This window comes from Dreissena polymorpha, chromosome 5, assembly GCF_020536995.1.
Source record: "Dreissena polymorpha isolate Duluth1 chromosome 5, UMN_Dpol_1.0, whole genome shotgun sequence".
Lineage (NCBI taxonomy): Eukaryota > Metazoa > Mollusca > Bivalvia > Myida > Dreissenidae > Dreissena > Dreissena polymorpha.
The window spans coordinates 8,702,640-8,708,639 of record NC_068359.1 but is presented as its reverse complement, the minus strand read 5'-3'; the positions used below and the strand labels follow the sequence as shown (position 1 = coordinate 8,708,639).

The following is a 6,000-nucleotide window of genomic DNA, read 5'->3' as shown; positions in this document are numbered from 1 at the left end:
AGAACATGCGCGAAATGCATTGATTCATCTGCTTCTTATGGTACGAGTTTATAGAACTTCAGTTGAATTTTTTTTAAGAGTAACTGATTTTGACAGTGACATTTGTGTGTGTGTGCTATTTATTAATATTATTTACAAACAAACTTGTGTTTGTGTAGTCCCATTTAATACTTATTTCTGAACAAACGTGGGTAAACTATTGTTCAGGAAATTTAATAAAGGTTATATATCACATTAGTCATTTTGAGAGACAAATTTTATTAATATTTTTTATTGGATTGCATGGGTCTCTTTTTCAGCTCCTAGTTACACTACGCTACCTTGCCAAAGGAGATTTTTATAGCGAGGTTGGAGATCTGCATGGAGTCAGCAGGAGCTCTGTGTGCCGGTGTATTCAACAGGTGTGTCTTAACCCTTTGCATGCTGGGAAATTTGTCGTCTGCTAAAATGTTGTCTGCTAAATTTCTAAAATAAGCATTTTCTTCGATTTTTTTTTCAAAGAATACTTTCAGAATAGCAAACAGTTTGGATCCTGATGAGACGCCACGTTTTGTGGCGTCTCATCTGGATCCAAACTGTTTGCAAAGGCCTTCAAATCCCGGTTCCAGCGCTCAAAGGGTTAAGAAAACTTTATTGTGAAAACATTCTCCTAAATTAATTAAACAATTTTCAATTAAAAGCTGTTTAATTCTTCTGCGGTTGAAACGCATCATTGCTAAAACGAACTTAGCTTAAGTATGCCACTAACCAGACTGACATATTCTAACCTACAGCGATATAATGGTTAATGAACGTTTTGCTGATAAAAATGGTTTTATGGCGTTTGTACCCTTAAGGCAAAAAATGCACAAATTATGTCCGTTTCCAGCATCTTATTTGCATAAACTCCAAAGCTTTATTAATAAATTAGATGCCCTAACATTCATGAAGCGACTATTTATTACTGCTATTTACTATTGTGTAAACTGATATATGTTCTAATGAATTCATTGAATTAATTGAAAAAAAGGAATTATTTGCATATATGAATAACATAAGCACATTCTTTGTGGAAGCCATCTTCTTCATCAAAAAATAAAAACCAGTCGATTGTAATATTTAAGATTATAATATGAGACATTCTATAACTTTCAGGTTTTAAGTGCCATTAACCGAAACCTGAACAACATCACCTTCCCAACATCTTTGCATGACCTTGCTGCAACAAAACAGAAGTTCCATCGTGTAGCAGGAATCCCGAATGTTATAGGCGCTGTGGATGGAACACTGATCCCAATTTAAGCTCCATCTGAAAATCCTCAGACGTATGTGTGCCGAAAAGGATACCATGCTGTAAACATTCAAGGTGTTGTGGATAGCAGCTTAAGGTTTGTTTATTGTGTTGTACCCCATTGGTAGGGAGAGGGGGGCTATATGTGTTGTTTTCTAAGCATAATGCTTGTGCGTAAATTGTCATCCCTAATCACGGACGACAATTTACGCTTTAATTGAATTTATTGTTTAAATGATGTAAGAGACATATAATCTTATCGAAAATCTAGTTTAGGCGAAAAGTGTCGTCCCTGATTAGCCTGTGGGGACTGCACAGGCTTATCTGGGCTGACACTTCACGCACATGCATTATGCCCAGTTTTCTCAGAACGCCACAAATATGGCAGTCACTCTGTCATGGGAAAGAATTACATCGATATCTCCATGGTGGAGGTCACACTTTGTACTAATTCCTTAGAAATGTCATTAATTATCTTCTCTTTTTTTGTGAAGACAACATGCAAAATATTCTGTTTCAATGTGTCATGTGGAGGTATTCATCACGTCTATGACAAAGCTCTAGTTTGGTTTTGTTCCCTTAAAACCAGTTTCAATAACGACATAGATAATTGTATTTAAATAAAATTACATTACTAATTGTATAAACCTTTTTCATATAGTTATAATAATTATGTCTTTCTTTTGTTTTTTAAATAATCAACAATAAAGTACATTATTAACTTAAGGGGCATATTGACAGTATTAACCTATATAAATGCTAACATTAAGTATAGCACAAAGTCCAATTTTACTAATATAAGAAAATGAGGAACACTACTTTATTGATGAAATAATTATTACAATAACTTAAAACGCATAAAAATATTATTCCTAACACGATTCGAACTCTAGCCTAACGTAACTTCTAATTTTCAATGAATATTTTGTACACTGAAGTAAAGTCCATTTTAGTCTGTTAGCATGCGGATTGAAATGCACTTTTAAGCATTTGATACATTGTCATAAATATGCACAGGTTTACCAATGTCAATGCAAAGTGGCCTGGTTCAACACACGATGCCACAGTATTTGATAACTCTTCACTGAAGGACCACCTTGATATCAACAAGCCAGGATGGCTATTGGGAGATTCTGGTTATCCATTGAGAGAATACCTGATAACACCCAAGGTATTTTCATGGATTGTAGGTTTTTGTTATCTTCTTGTTGTATTAAAGGGGCATACTGACGGCTTATGCTCTACAATATAATCGACAATAAAATAACCTTTTGATCAGTAATTGAAATTAATGGAATTTTGTCAGTACAGAGCTATTTTCTCAGCAATTATTGCATGGAATGTAATTAAACTAAAATTAATGGGAATCATCATAACGCGGTGGTTCATTACAGTAGGCTCGACTTCGTATTTCAAGAGTACTGTCCTCTTAATTGATTGAAATTCAGTATTTTTTTCTGCCATGAGCTATTTGTAAATAACTATTGTACGAAAGATCATGACATTTAAAATAAATCTTCAGTTTAGTGGCATATTATGGTGCTAAATATAGATTTTTTGGTGTTCATTTCTAGAGTTATGGACCTTTAAATGACTGAAATTGAGCATTTTGTCTGTCTCGGCTGTAGTATGGAATTTAATGAAATTCAAACTAAATGTGTGTTATCATCCTAAGTGTATTCAGGATGATTATGTCTTTTCGGAGTTGTACCTTTTATTGATTAATTCAGATTGTTTATGAACTACTTTGCAATTTTCAATGGTTGAAATGAATTTTCCATTTGTTTTAGAACAACCCACAAACAGCACAAGAATTGGGATTCAACGGGGCTCACAGCCGAACTCGAATTTGTGTTGAAAGAGCATTTGTACTTTTGAGGGCTAGATTTAGGTAAATTTGAGTGTTTGTTCAAATTGCATACTTAGTATATTATAAATAAGTATTATGTTTTTCTTAAAATTGTGTAGCTTGGCAGAATTAATGTCAGTTTTTTTCATGTTGATTTATGTACATGTATCACTATTTGTTAACTCTTTTTTTTAAAGCAATTTATAATAAAACGGGTACGTGTTATGCATGCCAATAACTATTGTTATCAAATAAGAAATATTGTAAGGACTGTATTTAAATCTTTAGCTTGAGTAGCCGGTCAAAATTGCAGGATTGTATTGCTTTATTTGATTACCATAGAACTATATATTTATATATTTCAATAACAAAATCTCCTCAATGTCTTTGAAGCATTGAATATTTCTGTGTATTTCCAAATAAGCACAATTCTAATTATGATAAAACGGTCAAGTTTAAATAACATGTTGAAAAACCAGTAAATTCTTTCATTCTAATCTCTACTTCGAAGAGTAAAAAAACCGGTTGGGTCAGTTAGAAAAAATTAGGGTCTGCCATGTTAGTGGTAATATGAAAAAACAATTTCAGGTGTCTGCATAGAAGTGGTGGTGTCCTTCCATTCCGTCCTGGCAAGTGTATGGAGGTGGTTGTGGTATGTGCCAAACTCCACAATTTGTGCCTTGACCTCAAGATACCTTTTGACAATGAAGAAGAAGAAGTGGACATTGATGAAGATCCACAGAATCTGTATCCTGAGGGCAACAATCAGCAATGCAGGCAGAGAATAATTGCAATGTTTTAAAGGATATGTTCTTATTACCTGCTTCATTGAAAATTCAAGTCAGTCGAATGATACGCCTGCATTGTGTTCTGATTGACTAGGGCGTATCATTCGACTGGCTTTTAATTCCCACATGGAATTGTAATTATTTGGTTGATGTTGGTGATTATGTTCAGCAAGTGAAAATTTACCTGTTTCACTATTGATTAAGGAAAATTAAGTATGTACTTGTAATTATAATTGTATGCCCCCTTTTTTGTTAGTGACTGTCCCAAACTTCATGCCAAATATCAAGTTGCTATGATCAATACTGCAAAAATTATGACAAAACTTTGGATGCGAATCCATTCCTTCAGACCCCACTCACTTGAAAGCTGTTCCTGCCATGACACAACCATGATCAGACGTGTGCAAGCAGAACTTTATATACATTTCATCCATTAAATAAGTATTTTTGTAGTGCCCAAAACCTTATAATATACTAAAATAAGTTATGTTTCTGATCATTTTATTCATGCAAAAATGGACTTATAACCCTATGAAGTAATATTTACTTGTCTCATAATTTATATAATATTGATCCTAAACACCTAAAAATCCTGAAGCAATTTCAATAACTTTGATAATATCCCAACCTATATAAGTTGTTTAGTTGTTTTATTAATACATGTTTATCTATTATAATACAGCGTAAAAGTCATTGCTAAAGTATTGATTCATGTAAAATAGAATATTCTGAGAATTAACAATACCGCATAAATCATGAAAACACACATGTAATGCATTACTCCGTTCATAGAATAGAAGAGTTTCACATTCCTATATTTAGCGAGTTAAATGACTCAATAATTTATCCATTTAAAAAAAACAATGTGACACCTTATGTACCAGTCCATTTATGAACCAGGCCTTTTATGTACCACTTTGAAACTTTACGAACTACCTATAAACGCTGTATTATGTGAATTTGGATTTAGACATCAAACTGGGAATGGACATCATTTTGGTGATTTTCACAATCAAAACTGTTCATTTCATGATCTGAATTTATTTTTGTAATATTTAATCTATAAGCTTAATAAGCAATTTTCTGACTTTTTCCAGGGATGTATATTAGAATAAATCTAATATACATCCCTGCTTTTTCATTAGCAGTGATTGTATTTTTTATCATTTTTACTGTATTTTTATGTTATGAGGATTTAACATATAAAAAAAAACAATAAAATATCCACTTTGTGTTATAGTAAAGTCAGTTTAAATGATATTATATATGCAAGTATCTATTTTAATTATAGTTTGTCAAACTAAATAAATAGAACATGTAAAACTGCATATTATGCACTGTTTATTCCCAAATTGATGTCTTATTCCAAGTTCACATAATACTGTGTTTATATATTATATACCAGTAGGTGTTATTGTCCATTCATTCATCAGTATGAATGGGCAATAATTACCTGTGCAAACAACTTTGATTAATTTAGTTCAAGTGTTGATTGAGTCAAATTTGAGTTAATCAAATATTGATCCCACTAAAACATTGCAATTCATTGTACTGAATCAATTATTTCTTTCTATCTGAAAAGTTTTTGTAATTTGGAAACAAGTTTAATAAAACTTGATAAAATTAATTTTTTCGCGTAAATATTAAAAAAAAAATGTATCAGATATAAAACTGAGTAACTAAGTATCTCAGTTCTTACTAAATAAAATATTGTTGCATTATATTTTATATCTGTTTTGTTATTGTAAAGAACCAAAAATTTGAATTTAAAAATGTTGAAAATAAAAAAAAACAATCAATTGCAAATTTGTTAACATAAGTAGTCATAAACTAATTTTGTTTCCATTGTGAAGAACCAAAAATTTGAATCTAAATTAAATGTAGATGATAAAAAAAAAATTGAAATCAGAATTGAAATTTGGGATAGAAATGAAATGGATTTTAATCATTTACTTCAATTTCAGGTAAGAACAATGACTCATTTATTACTACTGGGGCTAATAATCTACACTAAGAAACTCACTGACACTTAGACAATCTGACAAACAAATATAATCTATGGCAATATATAAAGAAGTGAAACTCCAGAAGCC

At 31.6% G+C, this 6,000-nt stretch overlaps 1 pseudogene; it reads left to right on the top strand.

Moving 5' to 3' along the window:
• The first annotated feature begins 780 nt into the window (after positions 1 to 780).
• On the top strand, positions 781 to 3,921 carry LOC127881387 (putative nuclease HARBI1; annotated as a pseudogene).
• Positions 3,922 to 6,000: the final 2,079 nt, after the last annotated feature.